At 32.9% G+C, this 19,283-nt stretch overlaps 1 protein-coding gene and 1 long non-coding RNA gene across 6 annotated transcripts in view; one reads left to right on the forward strand and one right to left on the reverse strand.

Annotated features, from left to right (window-relative positions):
- The window catches only part of LOC125054812, a 231,412-nt gene that overhangs the window by 28,140 nt on the left and 183,989 nt on the right, over positions 1-19,283 (forward strand). The gene's annotated exons all lie outside the window — the stretch shown is intronic.
- Positions 8,909-9,521, reverse strand: LOC125054813. Its single transcript, XR_007117774.1, has 2 exons — positions 9,138-9,521; positions 8,909-8,979 (listed from the first exon to the last, which is right to left on the reverse strand). It is a non-coding gene; the product is annotated as an uncharacterized LOC125054813 (long non-coding RNA).

Genomic DNA, 19,283 nt, shown 5'->3' on the forward strand with positions numbered 1-19,283 from the left:
ATGTCGATAGTGTCGGAGACAGCATTTAGTAAGCGCTACGTCTTTGTTAACGGGGATCTGGGCAACAGACTGGTTCTGGCCCTCGGCAAATATCCTTGGCATTCGCCGTCAGTCCAACAACCCTAGTTCTTGGAGAACACTTCTCTGGTTGCTCATCAGCCCCCGCAAGACTTTCAATGGATAAATTATTCAGGCTTAAATGTTGCGTTGCATCGTGTCCGGCTTCGAACAGTGTTTGGTGTTGTATTTTGGAAACGATTTAATATAAATTAATTTATTTATTTAGGAAACAAAACAGATACATCTCTATAAAATAAAAAGTAAAAAATAAAGTATAAAATTAACACATTGGATATATTCACAAAAGTTTCACTGATAAAAATAAGATACAAACAAAAACTTGACAGCAGAACGTTAGCTAACTAGACAATACAACACAAAATATATAGATCAGGACAACGACAAACATACTAATAGACAAAATAAAGAAAGATACTAGGCTTAAGACAATAATAGTTGTTATAACTTATTCTTAAATGAAGCAGTAGAGGAGTGCGAAACCTACAATGGAACCCATCGTCTATAATAGAAATTGTTTCGAGAAATAGTAAGCTTTTTAAGTGAGGTCCCAGATTCTTAGAATACTATAGAATCTAATGAAAATAATTTAATATCCATTTAAAGGAAACCAGATTTCCAGTGCATTTGGCATAATCGTTAATTATTTCTTCCATGAAGCTTCCGATCCAACTTGCATAATGCTTTTATAGATTTATAGATTTCAAATCGTCTATGGAAATGGTAGTTATGAAATTTAGTGAATATAGAAATTGTGGTAAATAAAAATATTGGTACCTACTCGCTAATTTTGTACCGCGATTACAAGCTTGTGACAAAAACGCTACAGATTTTGAGGAAAACGCCCAAACGTCGAGGCCGGGATCCCTATCGTGGTATGGTACGTGTGCTGGTACCTACTCAGTAGTTATAAAGAACTCTAATACTAAGATTCATAGTCGTCATAGCCTATATATATTTATTTATTTAACGAGGCACCCTTACGAAACACATACAGATACGACATACGAAAACAATACATGCTTGTGCAAAGAATGGCGGAGAGTTTATTGCCAGTTCTTCTCTTCCGTTCTACGCCCTTGATTTGAGAACTGGCAGTAAATATAAAATTGGAAGCATTCAGCATTTATATGTATTTCTTTATTGAAGTTCATAAGTGTTCATTTTGTTACCTAAATGAATAAAGGATTTTGACTTAGAATTTGACTTTGTGCATCATTGATAAAATGAAAAATAATTATTTTTAATGCCATCCGTTTGTCAAAAACGTATGGATTTATTAACTTTGACATACATGAGACATAGTTACTGCTTAGTCCCGACTCATTTAGCATAAGCTTTTCTTAGCATTGAGTTATATAACGATATAAACTTTAGTACGCATTTGGTTGAAAAATATAAAAAGTATAAATACTCGCTAATTAAGTTTGCGCCTAGTATGTATAGTACCTACCGGTAAAGAAGTATATAGAAAAACCCACGCAATAAATAGAAAAAACCACAGGGACCAAATTTTTGAAATTTGTTGTAACTTTCTTAACGAATTTTTATTTAATATTGTGACTGTAAGAATATTGTAAAAACTGAATATTTGTATGTTAGAAATATGTATACATATTACGTAATATAAACCCAAATGTGTTAAATTAGACGATTCCTAATTTTTCACAGACCTATCTTAAAAGAAAACGAAGTGAAAGGTCACACACGAATCCGTCATAACCTCGGAGACAAGTTTGGAACTTTCCGAAGAATACATTAAAACTTTATCAAAGGGAAACTTCTTCCAATCCTTGTAACCTGAACTCATCCTCCGGGGTACAACTCGGAATATACGGCTAGTTTGTGCACGACAGATACAGGCGTCAACTTGTGAACTACTTACATGATTAATTATAGTTTGCGATGCATATAACTCGATGTTCTAAATTCAATTGCAGTTTGAATTCGAAATTTAAAATTACATGCAGTTCTCGGTGCAGTAATCTAAATAAAATGAAGCTTTTAAAGACGTTACAGTACAATATGTGTAGGCTCATTTGTTTTCTGTTTAATTGAACCTTTTGTAAGAAAGATTTGTTTAGTAGAGTGGAACGGACCCAGAGGCCGATCCCCTACCAAGTTACCATTACCGCTGGACCAACCAAGTTAAGGTCCTTACAGGTATTACACAAGCGCTGAGACTGAAAGATGCGGAATGGAGGAAGATATGCAACACCAACACGACCTTTAGTAATATAGAACAAGAAAGAAGAAGAAGAAATGAACTTGAAACTGGCATAAAGTTAAAACTATCGCCATAAAAAAGAGACATATTTGATTACCATATCCATTGATTTTGTATGATTTATTCTTAATTTAAATGAAATTTATTTAAAATTAAATAAAATTGAATTTTGGAATGCCTAACAAAAATAATTTCTTTTAATCCAGTTAGTGCGAAAATTAATTCCCATTGCTATATATATTTCAAAATCCATCATGACTTATCTCATTTATGCCGTTAAAAAGAGTGGATTAAGGACAATGTCCCAATGATCTTTAAATGATTGACGTAATAAAATTCGTTCAAATCACACTTTGACGTCACAAAGTGTAGAAATTTACTAATATTTCAACCGTTTATTTAAACGAAGTGTAATAAAGCGTAAAACGTAGCATAGTGTTTATGCAAATGAATAAAGTTATTGGGCTATTATTTAGTTTCTATAGTAGGGAATTCTGGTACTAGCACTATTTGGGCTTTAGACAAAAATACTTTGTGACCCGCGATCGTATTTGTATGGAAAAGGTAACACGATCTAGCCAATGCCCATATTATATTATATTTTGACAATGGGTCATGCCCGCCGCAAATTTTTCAACGGTCCATGGTTGATTTATCGTAATAACTGTAGCTGTATTAGTTTGTCAAAACATTTTTTTTAAAGACAATTCACACCAATTGACCTAGTCCCATGCTAAGCTGGTGAAGCTTGTGTTATGGGTACTAGGCAACGGATATACATACATATTATAGATAGATAGACATTTAAATACATATTTAAACACCCAAGACCTAAGCACAACACCAAATGTTCATCACATCGATCTCAGTCTCAGCCGGGGATCGAACCCGGGACCCATGGATTAAAAGTCAGGGGTACTAACCACTAGATCAATGAGTCATTAAACGCATACTGAGAATAAAACTAAACGCTAAGTGAAATGTATTTAGGTGTAAACATATCTTGCAGCTTCGCGGAAAACTTTACAATAAAATCACTTAGTTTATAAAACTTGTTAGTATAAAGTAGAGGATTCAACGTCCAACTTTCATCCCTGAGGTCGTAAGTTCGATTCCCCGGCTGTGCACCAATGGACTTTCTGTCTATGCGCATGCGAAAACATCGTAAGGAAACTGACCCTAGACCCAAAAAGTCGAGGGTGTGTGACAGTCCGATGACCAACTTGCCTATTACAATAAACAAAAAGAGGTCCAAAAATATAAAAAAAAAAAAAAGGGTGCGTGTACTTATGTACGCGCGTAAGAAGTTATACTTCTTTGGCATTATTAAAAATAGTTTTTGATTGCATGCAAATAATTAATTACAATCAAATAATCAAAGAATGGAAAAGGAGTCATTATAGTCAATAAAGTTCAGTTTACATTTGAAAAATTAAATAAATAAATATTTATTATTATTCTCTTACATTAAGTGTAACATAAATTCTATTATTATTCGAATGTTGTTTTTAAAATATGTCCAATGCCGTAGCATCTTCCGTGGGCCATTTCATTCTGTTAATTTTGTGTAACGGTTCGCGCGCATCGTAAAATTTCACTCTCATCAATTTTTCATAACGCGCCTAAAGAAGTATAACTTCAAAAATAATTTTAAATTATACTTATAATTAAAGTGTAAAATATTTTTAGTTACTAAACTGTGTATTTATTTTAAATTATACATTACACAGTTTTAACACTTCATTAGTCTTACTAAACCTATAAAATTTTATATGCTATCCCGTTCTAAAGCAAACATTGTGGCAGCCATTATGTGCGCGATAAAACAACATAGTCAACATTCTAAACATAATTTTCGAGGAACAGAGATAGAACAAATAGAATCGTGTCACAGATTGTTCTAAATATCCGTATTGGCCTACACATCTACAAATAAACATGAGTACACACTGAAATAAAATATTATGCGATCGAAACGCAGACAGAAATAACTGTATGTGTCACTTTCCACTGCACGAATGTGTTTAGGCTTACGTTGATTATATTACGCACACAGACGCACGCTTAATAGTTATTAATAAGCCTAATTTATAATACCACCACACACAGTATTTCCGAACCAATTCAACGTAGGGTACTTCAAAAAGAGCTAACCAATTCTTAAGAGGCCGGCTACGCACTTGCGAGTCTTCTGGCAATGTGGGTGTCCATGAGCGGCGGTATCACTTAACATTAGATGAGCCTCCTACCGATTATCAAGGAAATGCCAGATGAAGAAGGCTGAAATTAATGTATAAATGAAACAGATGATAGCTGAGGCCAACCCATGGAAAATTATATCGCCACAGAAGGATAGTATTGTCTACAAACTCTACAAGTAACCAGTGTTAGTAAAAACACCTCTTGGTATGTACGCTGTGTACGCAACAAATAAACATGTGACTGATCAACTGGCCGCTGGGAGTTGTTAGTAGTAATTTGCATAAATTTATTCAATTATTGAAAGCAAACAAGTTTGAACTATTTTTGGTATGACAAAAAGGGCATATTGTTGACACGGGTTTATTTAGTAGAGAAATTAAATTCCCATTTCTACTTATATAACACATACATTATATATTCAATAACTGTTTACTGTAGGTAGTAAGAAGACAAATGTTGAGTTCGCAGCTTCATTTTGAAGTCTAATTAAATCAATTTTATTTTTATATATGTACTGTTCCCTGCCATGCTTCGCTGTGGCATATTGTGATTGAATGGTTGAGAAATGAGAAACTTAACAAAGAAAACATTAATATAAGTTTAATTTTGCAATTGTTGTGAAAAAAAAAATGATAAAAACAATCCTTGATGCGGATTATATATCATGCGAAAATTTCAGAAATACAAACATAACATTTTTATATATATATGTAGATGATATTTTCATATATTATTTTATTTAATACATAGGTGTATATAACTTTATTTAAAGATGCGCCTTTGTTCATAAAATGAATTTAAAAAAGAACTGCCGTAATTAAACATTAAACTTTAAGCGGAATAAAGTTGCGCTCATTAAAAAGAGATCAGATTTTCTTCGCCGATAAACACGGCATTTTAGTTTAAAAATGTTTGGACGCGAAGCTTCAGGCGGAGGAACGCAAAACAAATAAAAGGGCAGGAATTGGAAAGTTCGCAACTCGTTGTAATTTTAAGTCAGTGAAACAGGCGTAAGCCTAGTGTGAGATGACATCGGATTAATCGACAATCGTAGCGTTTGTCGAGAACTCCGAATCAATATTAACCTTGTTTGTTAGGATTTATGGTTATTTTATAATAAAAAAAATCAGTGGCGCTACAACCTCTTTAGGTCTTGGCCCCAGATTTCTGAATCTGTTTCATGATCATTTTTAATTCTAATAGGCAAGTAGGTGATCAGCCTCCAGTGCCTGACACGCGCCGTCGACTTTTTGGGTTTAAGACATGTCGGTTTCCTCACGATGTTTTCCTTCACCGTTCGAGCAAATGTTAAATGCGCACATAGAAAGAAAGTCCATTGGTGCGGGGATCGAACCTACGACCTCAGATTAACACTGCTCAATGGTTATTTTATACAGCGATAATTTTTATAGATTTTTCTTATATCATCTACAAAGGAATTCAAAGCTGAAAACTAGCTATTTTTTAAAATGAAAAATGCTTTTAATTGAATTTTTATTTGACATATTTCCAGTATTTCACGATGTTATACGATTCCACTTATCGTATCGTATACGTGACTACGTCGACTATGTCCTAGGTGATGTTCAAAAACTACAAACCAGACATGACGGCATGCAGACGGTCGTTGAAAACCAATCATTTCAATAAATGAAATGGTTTCGTTTCATGCAACGTTAACTCTCACTAGGCCATCTAAATTGCAAATCGACTCGTGCTCAGCTTAGTGGAAAGACAAGGATGTATTTAAATTAATTTCTGAGAAGCGTCACTTCTACGTTTGTCGGTTGTTGATAAGAGATGAGCGAGAACAATTCTGTTGTAATTATAATTACGCGTTTGAACAGAATTTCAAAGATCGAGCAGTTTATTCATTTATTACATATTTATCTAATGACATAGACACGAGTTAAGCTCGATAGCGGTTGTTGGAGGGATGTTCAAATAAATGAAACACTTTGTTCGAAGCTAAGTGTTAACTGTCTTTAATCGTTTAAAACGAGAGCTTATAACTAACATAAAATTAGGGGTAGTGGGGTGCGACGCTGGTCTTAAGGCCGATTTACATTATCTTAGTGTTTAGGAGAGTGCTTTAGGATAGTACTTTAGTTGAAACATGTAAACGCTACTTGCTTTAGTAAACGCTACGCTGAAGAACTTGCCTTTCAAGTTGTACTAAAGCACTCTCCTAAACACTAAGATAATGTAAATCGGCCTTAACAGAAACTGAAACATTATTTATGGGTTTTTTAAACTTAGTGATGCATCTATTACCTATAACGATTACTAGTGATGTCGACTTATGGGACATTTTCGGTAACGAGAATGTTATATGAATGTGTGAAAACTAAAAGGGCTCATTTAAACTGATTGACAATTTATTAGCTACAAGTGTAAGATGACTGTTAACATTTGGTTTGCGGTTTTTATTATTAACTAATATAATTATTATATATATCTTTACTAACGTTACATAACTCACGCTACAAAAATACTTCATAGATAATACTTCTATATTGCGCCCGAAAATTGCCGCCAAGGCAAAGAATTTAGGGTCTGTGACGAAAATAATAACCCTTGCCCTAATGGTATGTGTAAAGCATACATACATATATAAAGGACTTCGCATTTACAATTTACACAATTAATTGAATACATATTATGTTAACTTTCAATAGCGATAATGCTAAGGTCCGAATTTGGGAAAACGCGACTAATTTGACTTTAGTGTAATTCGTCTATAGAGCTAATATCGGAACTCGGTGAACCAAAACGATTCTGCTCCGCTCTCGCCCTTAACTGGCCAATCATAAAAGTTCCATAAAATGCACCTCTATTTGGTTTCGATGTGGCTTTGGTTTCACGTTCGCGTTTTTGCACATACTAATTTTGAGTCTGTTAATCGTTTGACTAAGGGTGAGATCTATAGTCCGCACTTGGACTTTACTCTGACTTAACTATCGAGCTAAGACACAGTCGGTATTTATAGAGCAAACTGCGAATCCCTCCCTAGTGTTGGCTTAGCTTAATCTCAAGTCCACGAAATCGACGACTTACCAAAAACTTTGACTATAAGCCTAACAAAAATAATGGCCTAAAATTTGCTCTACCATCATATCTTTTACTGGACTTTTTATTTTTGTCGGTTTTTAATGAACGGTGTTGCCATTTGGTATCAGAGTTCCATAGACTTTGGGAAAAATAGAATTTGAATTCAAAGAAATTTTAAATGATCTTGATAAATACCTATGAAATGCATGAAATAAAATAATTATACATTATTATGGTATCTATTGTTGTTTATTTACATTATTTATATAAGTGTTCAACCCCATTTTTGAGAGATCTTATAAATAACTGGTGTGATATCGTATCTGTCACCTGGCAGCCCTGGCATATTATAGTGACAACGAAATTCAAACTATAACCTAACCGATGACTCTCGCTTCACATCTGTTATTTTCGTTTCCCTGAATCTTCTACCATTTATTACCTGACTACCCTAAAAAATTTGAGATAGGAGTGGAACATATAAAATTAAAAAATCTGTTAGAAATAGAATTTCTTCAACAAAAATATAAATTAGTATTAGAAATATGTATTACACTCAAAAAAAGAATCAGAAAATAAATGTTTAAAATGAAACAAGTTTTGTTTTGATATTCTTTATTACCGAACAAATTACCTAGTTAAATTGTGCAATCACAGATTGCCGGAATGCTAGACCTGTAGGAGATCTTTCATTGTTTCTGTGTTACACAACTTCTGCTGTCAGCAAGATCACCATCATCATAAGCATAGGGGATGCTTATGACTCTATATACCTATATTATGCAATACAGCACAAGCTATAATTATATATAACTATGTAGTATATTTTGTCAATTTTGACAGTAGTCCTAGCTGTAAACATGGAAATTTCCTTTTCTATACTCCGAAAACCCTTTCAACAATATGCCTAGTTCTTATTTGAGAATAATTATAATTATTGTCAGCTCTTGTCGTTGGATATAAAAGTGTTGTTAACATGAAGTTAAGTGCCGGATAACCGCTGTCACCTACTAAAACTCCTTCTAGTTCACCATTTAGCAGCCTTGCATACGCCTGGCAGTTTCTAAATATCCTGCTGTCGTGTGAACTGCCAGGCCACCTGGTCACTATATCAAATATTTCCATATCAGGCCCTATTATTGCTTGCACATTTACAGAAAATTACCCTTTTTTATTTCTGTATGCTTCAGAGTGAGCGATACCTTTGGGTCTATTAATTTTTATATGGGTGCAGTCAATAGCTCTGATTATACTGTTTAGGTCATGGTGAGTATTAGATCTTATTAATTCTTCAAACTTCCTTTTGGCTGTGTTCATATTTCTTGGAAAATTTACAAATCTAGGAGCAACTCTGCAGAGACTTTATTTATAATTAAACAGACTGTAGATTGGCTTATTCTGTTCAGATCACCACACACCATCTGTAATGTCAATGAATTATTATTAGTTACATATATGTTTCTGAAAGTCAGAAGACAAATGTCTTCAACATATAATGTATTTAAAATCATTTGAGAATACATAGGTACCTATAATATTCAAATCGAAAAACCATACATATTTATGAACACAATATTACCTGAAAACATCCAGTTGCATTTTTATGCCTTAATGCAAAAAGTATTTGCAATTGCGGTAGGTTTGGCAATCCTCTGTTGTTATAAGGTTGCAAGTTTGTAATGATCAGTGGCAGGATCACATTTAATACCGTGTGTTTCAAAATACGGTTCCTTCTTTTGAATTCATTCTCACCGTACAGGATGGAAGGATTTTGGTTGTATTCGTTCCGAACATATACAACACTTTAGGCAAAATTTTCAATTGTTGATATTTGATACAAGTGCTCTGTTGCTGTTGTCAAAACAATGCGATCCGTTCTACGTAACAAAATTATTGTCATCTTTAAATAATTAATACATTTTCTAAAGGTTACTCGTAAATTTCTATTTATTGCAATAATAAAATAAATGAATACATAAATAACAATAAATTGAAGATATATGTGTACCGTTTTAGATGTTTAAATATTTGTTATTGTTTACTTTTTTAAAGGATAATAAACAAAGTATTGCATGAACTGAAACATCAATTTGTATTTTGACATTTGCTGTCTTAGCTTGGGCTTAGCTTAATCTCACCGTTAAAATGTCTATAAATACGAAATCATAGTTTAACCTTAGTGTACACTAAGCAAAGTTTTTCGTAAGGTAAGTCTGAGCAAAGTCCAAGTGCGGACTATAGATCTCACCCTAAGACACTTGTGATAGAGCAGTGTTGGCCTAGTGGCTTCAGGGTACGACTCTCATACCTGAGGTCGGTAGGTTCGATCCCTGGCTTGGACTTTTGAATGCAAAATTTAACATTCGCTCGAACGACGAAGGAAAACATAGTGAGGAAACCGGCTTGCCTTAGACCCAAAAAGTCGACGGCGTGTGTCACAGGAGGCTGATGACCTACTTGGATTACTTACTTACTTAGATTGAAAAATGATCATGAAACATATTCAGATATCTGAGGCCCAGACCTAAAAAGGTTGTATTACTACTTTTTTAGGTCAGATTTATTACAGGTTAGATTTATTTACAGATATAATAAATATGTTGATATATCGAAGTTTTCAAACATATTGTACAATAATTATACGGATTAAGTAACTATTGAGTTATATTTAAAGTGAATTCTCATTAAAAAACATACAGGTCACTTACATGAGAGAGAAAGAATATTAAAAGCATAAAAAGTAAAATATATCACGCCACCGTCGCGTCGTACGCTGCTACTGCATCAAAGTCTACCAAAAACTTTGCAGGCGTATTTGGAATAGGTCCACTGCTCCTATTTCCCGTATCTCAGAAGGCAAACTGTTTTAATGATTTGCTTTAAAATAAGTTATATTTTATTTGTATCCTTTGTTCTGATTTTAGGTAGATATATATGGATTGTTTACTTTGTAAAATCTAAGATAAACAATCCGCGAAAATGTCACCGTGAGTCATTTCTGTGAAAACCATCCATCTTTTAGTCCATATCAACTCCGGGGAAATAAATACAGATTTACAATACAAAACAAGGTTTTCTACAGCTGTGATACTTTTGTCTTCAGTCACCGTGACCACTTTAATTATGTAAAATAATTTTAAGTGTATATATAATAAATTTATAATACATAACTTCAATCCGGTAAAAAAGTGTTTTCTTTAGATGTATATGCTTAGTATTATGCCGGCTACGTGAGGGATTGAAACGAATTTTAATGCTTGTGTGGATTTTTTTAAAACTAAAATGCTTGTCTATTTGTAGAACTGCTTAATGTTCATCAATTTGGTGTCATCGAAAAGTGTTTGTGGCAGTAACAGTAGGATGAAGAAAGAGGATTTTAATTAATTTATTTTGTAGAACCTGAAGTTGTTTATGTTTGCTAGTTGAAGCGCTACCCCATACTTCTATCAAATATAATAAAAGGAATTGTCTATTCACACTGTTTTTGTTAAAAATATGAAATATGATAAAATGAAAATTGTCAGTACTGACTCAGTTTCAGTTCAGTTCAGTATCGAAATGTACATAATAGTAAAAACCTAATGGTGCTACAAGCCTTGGTGTTGGCCTGAGTTATCTATTTATTTCGTCATCTTTTTTATGATAGACAAGTAATTGATCAGCATTCTGAGAATGACACACTTGAACTTTTTGGGTCTTCAACGCTGGTTTTCCTCACGACGTTTTCTTTCTCCTTATGAGGGAATGTTAAATATATTACAAATTAAATATAGGTACATAGTAGATAAGAGGGACACATTTGAACAATTAAGTGTATCATTTGTAAGATAGAAATGATCGCTTCTGTTGCTATATGTTTAAAACATATAGTATATAGCTTTGTCCGGTGAAGGAAGGCTCTTATAAAAATAGTTAAACATTTTCCTGTGTTCAAAGCGGGTTTCATTTCCGGCTAAAAATTCTGTGTGTATAGTAAAAACAGATGTTTACGTATATAAAAGAAAATGGATGTTTTGCACCCCATACTATTGGGGATACGAAACTTCAAACAGAATAGGTAAGACGCAATAATAATAAGAGTAATAAAAAATTAAAACCGTCACAAATACTCGCCAACTGAAAAAGAAAAAATATGTGTTTACTCATAATAACTGAATCACTAACACAACAAACTGAATAAAAGAGTGGACAAACATAAATACACCTACGGAATTTAGGACACGTATTTAGAAATCTTCATCGATCGATATATCGTCCAATTACAATAGCACAACTTATTTAATACACATAACATTATTTCTACGATAGGGATGAAAAAGTCTTAATCTAATTAAGTTTAAAATATATTAAAACCTCGTTTCCTCCTTTTATAAGGGTCTAGACTCAGCAGGAACCACTCTTTGTGAAATTGTTTGCGTGCGTATTTACTAATGGACATCAATCTTCCTAAGGGTCTTGTTTTAACAAGATTTTTAGTAAAAACAGCGAATAAATTAATAAAGGAGAATTTACGCCTGTAAATACACGTAAAATCAGTTTATACTATAAACTATTAGTTATTAGTGCTTTATTACTTATGTTCTAGCATAGCTTCATAGCTTTTATTATCTATCCAGTTTTGACATTTATGAAAAAAATATAAATATTGCCTAGCAACATTGTTCAAAATTTAATGTCAATAATCAATTGAAAATCACAACTGTCATTTGTCATGCGTCAAATAATTCACCGAAATTCTAAATTCAAATAATGGCCAACCAAAAAGTTGTGTTTAACTAATGTTGTTCTAAAATTTGGACCTTTTATGAATTGTTCCATTGTTACAAACCAAGTATGAAAGTATAATTATAATATGCATAGTTAAAAAAACTCGCTGGCGTGTAACGCCTCAGGCACGAATGTTGGCTCACATTTTTCATGAAAATACATTTTGTGTAGCGATTCTTTTTCAAGTTTGTTGTCTTTTCATTTATGTCCAACCTTTAGGATTGTTACAATCTTTACGGCCGACGAATTTTCTAAATTTATCTACTTACACGTGGAAAGAAACAGTCGTTTTAACCGACTTCGAGAAAAGTGTAGACGGGTTTTTTTTTCAGCATGAAGGTCTGCCGACTTGTACTTCGTTTATTTCGTAATTTTTATTTTGGGAATTACTTTTTAATAGAATGTGTGGCTAACGTATTTGTTAATTTGGTAACTAAGCTTTATCTATCTTATATATAGCGACCCAATTTTACTCTACTTAATTTTGTGATAAAATTACTTTATAGATTTTTGCTTCTTTTTGTAGGTTCGAACATTATCTTATCATTTATAACCTTATTTTTTGAGATAGAACCCAATATGTATGTAAACCCAGTATGTTAAATGATACTTCCCATGGACACTAACATCGCCCGAAGGCTCGCAAGTGCGTTGCCTGCCTATTAAGAATTGGTACGCTCTTTTCTTGAAGGACCTTAGTCGAATTGTTGTAACCTTGTTTTGTTTGAATGAGCTATATTTAGTTGGTTCTTTTGTTATCAATTTAGTAGAGGTTGTCCAATTATAGTTGACGAGTGTATTTTATATGAATCATAATTGCTGTTTTATTTTATATAATAGTTTGTATATAAAATTCTATAATATATTATTCTTCATTTCATTAAAAATAATATTTACATTACAGAGGAATTCTAAACAAAATTCAAATTTCGAAACCTTTAATAATAACCAAAAATTTCAAAGATATATAAAACCTTTTTACTTTAAATTACATGAACGTGCACAGCTTACTAAGTCAATTTACTATTCATAATTTTCATATGAGCATTTGAAATCAGAAATAGTTGCTTTGAAGCCAACATCTAATTACATTAAAATTTAGACGTTATGATGAATTAACGTATCTTTCATTTAATACACAATACAAAATATTAAATTTGAAGATATATTCATGTTAGACTAGTCTTGGTCTGTCAATGATCAATGTATGCCTCTGACACTAGAGAGCGATTGCCCATAGCTTGTTACCGTTGGCCAATTGTGCATATGGAGCTCCTTCTTCCTATAGACCAGATGTGGGATTATAATAACAGGCAGGTAACGCAGACTTAGTTTATGTATGGACCCTTAGTTTTTGTGCTCTATCAAACTTTTAAATTGTACAAATTGTAATTAGTAGACGAAATTGAAATAATATTAAATATATACAACAAAACAAAAGCTTAAAACGACCATACATTCAAAGAACGTATCATAGTGCTACGTCGTAGCAACAGTCATTTCAACAAAATGCCAGGCTGTAGCGGCGTAGCCATAATAACCCATTTGAAGTACGACAGTCATTTTGTATCTCCATTGCAAAATTATGGGCCAATTCAAAGGGTCAGGCTATCGTATCGGGCCATCAGAACTGCAATGCAGAGCACGTTCGGCTTGTGCACAGTTACTGCTCTTTATTTCTTTACTTGTTGTTAAGCTTATTGCTATAGTTTATTATGGATGAGAATTCTCTATGCTGTTACGGCTAAGCTGCTTGACCGCCTATAAATACATTACGTCCTCATGCAGTCATTACTCGAGGAACTAGTCATAGAATAATTATTTACGCGATAAAAATACACGTGAATTTGAAAATCTCGTTTGGATTCTAAAATTTGATACAAAGTAGGTATCGGTCAGGTATCACGCAATCAATACTTTAGACCCTTTAGATTTTTTTCAGTAATATTCAACATATTAACTAAGATAGCAGCAATTTAGTGACGTAGCATAACAAATACACATCATACGCCTACCATTTAAAAAAACAAGTATACTTAGTTTTTCTTTAATTTGACATCTGTTCAAATATCGATTAGTCATTACCATGAGCAAAATAATTGTAACAAATTGTACGCTGACGTCGCTCATGTATTACAATGTCACAATGAAGTACTTAATAAATAAATAATAACAATGTTAAGATTCATCCCGCTATTACGGCCAATTGATTGATAATTGCGTATTTGACACTGTCGTTTATAAAAGAGGACGGAAGACTTGGCAGGGTATCAGGGGCCAATTTTACCAAACAAGTCTAATCACTTTCTTGAGCCAAGTGAGTATGTTTCATCGTTTGTTTCTATGGTATCATAGTTATTTAAATGAACACGATTAGCTAGAATATATTTGTATGGTAAGGCTTTTCCATTTCCTATTAATAAAAAAACTGTACCCATCCCGGATCGCAAAAAAGGCTAAACAAGGCCAAATTATTTTGGCCTAGAAGCTAAGCAGCGCGGCAAACTTTGAAATTTGTACAGTCACACATTCATGGAAATAAAAATCGATTTATAGCAATAATAAATTAAGTAAATTATATTTTTAATTTATATATAATTTTTTAACGTACGCGACGTAACTTAATTTAAACATAACTAAATTTGTGAAACAGGAAAACGTACGCAACTTTGGTAATAGCTTGTTTAAATGTCTTTAATTATATTAATATTAATTCTGGCATATTATTATAAGATATTAAAGCAAAACAAAAAAAATCTCTAGCACTCTTTATATTCAGAAAGGGTGGTAAGTGAGATTAGTTAAAGATCTATAAGATGCTAGATTTTGCACTTTACAGAGAAGAGTCCTGCAAAGAGTTAGTTGCTGACATAATAATATGTTAGACAACTAAATGTGAAGTGGTAGCTGTCAGTTAAAAGGATTAGTTAGCATCCTTTTATTATACACAAAGTCGCGACACAGCTACTATAACAGAATTTGGCAGAGAATCAGTAACACAGCAATTAAAATAATGATACAATGTCAAAATAACGTAAACAAACATCTTGACAGAATGAACATCTCATTTGTATGCAAGGTCTCCTAAATAGCAGATAATTATGACTACATGTCTATGCAAATAAATCAATATGTAGCAAAGGAATCGATTATGTTTATTAGGATATATCGTTTTAGTTTCTTCCTTAGATATAGTGTAGATAATACAAAGTAACCTGAAACAACAGAAGACGAAACAAAATGTTCTATTGTCATTGTACAAACGTATAGTGCTTTTCATGAAAGAAGTCCCGCGGTGATTTTTGGAACTAAATTTGACAGATCGGCAATGTTGTCATTCGTCGATGTTATCAAGTTCGTTTGTTGTGGTAGATTTTTGTGAATTTTTAACTAGCTTAGTGCATTTTAAAGATTGATTACAATGCCAAAAGTTGTAAAAAGTTCGGCTCGAGAAATGAAATTAAAGGTGAAAGAGTTCTGTGAAGCGGAACATAAGAATCAAGGTGTTTTAATACCACTAAACAATGTTCGGAAGAGAGTTGCCGCCATAACAGGTACTTTTTAGAGTTGCCATTTAATAATTTTTTGCTGTATTGATGGGACTTTTATGATATAAATTAGTTTTTGCGACAAAATTGAATAAATACATAACGTGATGAAACTAGGTAACTGAAATTAAAATATGTATTACATATTACATAAGCATTATAAACTTAAAGTTACTATTATTTTTAATTGTTCATAATTTAATTGCAGGTGTGTCAGAGAAAACTGTAACAAGAATTACAAACGAAGGTATAATAGCGGCGTGTACTTCAAAAAAAATTGTAACCCAACAATTATGCAATAAAACTGAATAAAAAATTGTATTGCTTTTCTTTACCCTATTTTCTCATCTTTTCCCTGTAAGTATAAGTATTGGTACACCGCTAATATAAGTAAATAAAAATATACTTTTTACATAACAGAAATATTGTTTCATCGAAGTATGCAGAAATAATATTATATTTTGATAAATTACATCTGCTAAATGTAAATAAAATTGGTAAATTTTTTACTCATAAATGGTAACATTACGTTATGCGATTGCAGCGCCGCGTCTGGGGGACTTCTTTCATGAAAAGGACTATACGTTTAATCATGACGTATCTCGTCGCCTACAGACCCTTCGACCAATCACATGCAAACAGAGGGCGCTGTCGTTTCGTCTTTTGTTTTTAGGTTTTCACTCTTTTAAAATTGTGTAAATTCTGATACAGCAAAGTAGACTGAATGGGACAGCGAATACAGCGAGTGTAAAGGCAACGACGGATCGTGTCGCGAAGCTGTGATTGGATCTAGAGAATGACGCATGAATGATGAATTGACAATCAATTGAAACATTTCTATCTTTTGTTTTACATTCTTTTCTGATCCATGTATTGTCACATTGTATTGTTATCTATATAAAACATTTCACAAATGCACTTCTGAATTGTTAAGTTAGAAAAGTTAAGTTGTGTGGACAAACGTTTGCGTGTTTCTCATTTCAAATGCCAAATAACAAGTTTCTTATCAAGTTTCAACGAAACAGAATTTAAAAGTGGGTTAAGTTGTTTGACCTAAGGTTTTACATCTCGAAGTGGAAAGAATCTAGATTCAAAAGTGCTTTTGATATTACTTAAATTTTTTTTGCATCTGTGTTTACAGTGCTGATATAATTATAACCATTGATATTAAAATTGTAAAGCCTAAAACAGATTTTCATCTAAATTCAATATGAATTCAGTAATCTTTTTTTCATCTACAAGACAAATCAGATTCAGTCAGAAAATATGTGAAGATTTATTCATATAAAAGATATTAAATCTGATTAGTTTTGCCCACGTATTTCGCTGCAGCCTATAATTCAAATTTTCTTTTTAAATTAAATATACACTGTGTTATCTATTTCATAAATAAAATTACTATAAATAAAAATATACTGAACCGCCACAAAGTCCTCTAACGTTCTAAACAGGGTACGTACGTACGCATGTATTAAATATATAGGTATTTTAGTTTTATATTACTTCTCAAGGACGTATTTAACCGTCGTAACGTAGAAGGTTTCAAAGGGTATCTCCATATGGACAAATTATATTCATTCATTCTAATAATAATGTCTTTTGTTTGCCTGAGAACTACTATTGTGAGTACGGCTTACGTCGTGGTCGCATAGCTGGTGACCTTCTTGTAATTGCGACACCATTAGATCGGATGTGGCATAAAGCGCATCTCTCGAAGCTTCCAGCCAATGGGCCGAGAAACTTAGCAGCATTCATTGCCAGTACTGGTGATACTTTTTTCTCTGGCCGTGCAGGTATTACTCGGGCATTCGTCGAACAGTACCGTTAACCGTAACAAACTTTTTCTGAAGTCGAAACTCTGTTACGTCGACTAAATCTAGTCCAATTTAACACCAAGAAGACACAATTTTGCGCGTTTTCCGCTAAAAATCACCTTTTGCTACTCCTTTCGTCAAAGACATTCTCATTAAAGCCATATATTTTATATTTAAATCACTAACTTATAGACATAGATAGAATAGAATCATTTTATTACTGTATAATAAACAATTGGAACGGCTTAATGTTTCATACGGTCGAAATGATTTCTAGGAAAATCATTGAAATGGTCCATAATTAATAATTTATAAGTGAAGTGGTGACAATGGTTGGGTGTGCGCCAAATTTTATATTTTCAAATAATATGCATAATTTATTGGTCGTTATATAAATCAGATTAGCGTAGTTTATGTGGTATTTAGTTACATAATCGATTTGGACGTTGTAAAATGTTTAACAGCAGTTCCCTGAGATGTCAATCAAATTAAGTCATTATTAGTCGGTTTTGACGTAGTCAGACAATAATGATCTCGCATTATTTTACTTACACCGTAGACGGACTATGGTAAAGACCAGGCATCAGCGTACAGCGTGTGAAATAGCGAATGATTGACATATGTCGTATTTCGAGTTTTAATTCATTGAAGATTGCTTATTGTTGACCAAAATACACATTCGAATGAATAATTCTTGAACAAAGTAACTGAGTCGTGACAAAATAAGCTACTTACCGATGAAAGGTAATGTTTGGTTATTTACGTTCACTATAGCTTTGACAGCCAATTATGCAACAATTCACCATGACTGACACTTTAAATACACCTCTTATAAGGATAAAGTCTTAAAATATGGGTTTGACTTGGGTTTCACAGATTTATCAGTAAGCGGTGAAAACTTGTTTACCACCAAGGGCTCGGTGGTAAACAAATAAAACCCGATACGCAAATACAGATAGAAAAACTGATACTTTGTTTCACTCGCACTTAAGTATTTCACGTTAATGCCTTCTCTCTTTAGTTATTATTGTTATTTTAGAAGCTCACCTAGTTCTATACTCTTTCTACGATTTACACCTATTTTTGTAAATCCGTATCATTTGACACCTCATACACGACGAACTAAGAACCACCTTCTTTGGTACTTTTATGTCGATTAACAAAAGGCGAAACCTAGGCGTTTCGATTGTCATTACTCAATCATCTGATTGTGTCGCGTGTCTGTGATGGGCTTAGAGATACTGTTGACACCAAAAAAACTAAAATTATCAACAAAATTTAAATCGAACAAAACAGTATTTCACGAAGTTATTTATATTCCTAATGAGTTATCTTGTCACTGTAAATGACGCAACTGTTGCAATTTTAGCAATGCAAGGTGGACGTCACTCTATTTCCTGTCTTATATTCTCAGACGATGACTTCACTTTACTTATTTGTTAACCTTGCTAAAATAATGAGTCTAAAGACACACGTGTGGCTATCTGTGGTAGCAATTGTTTTTGTAAATATCTATTACTTGTTTATGGGCTATTCTAATTTCAAAAATTGGCTTGAAGGTCTCGTTACCAGGCGATAGAATCATTTAAAAATTCA

This window comes from Pieris napi, chromosome 12 (genome assembly GCF_905475465.1).
Source record: "Pieris napi chromosome 12, ilPieNapi1.2, whole genome shotgun sequence".
Lineage (NCBI taxonomy): Eukaryota > Metazoa > Arthropoda > Insecta > Lepidoptera > Pieridae > Pieris > Pieris napi.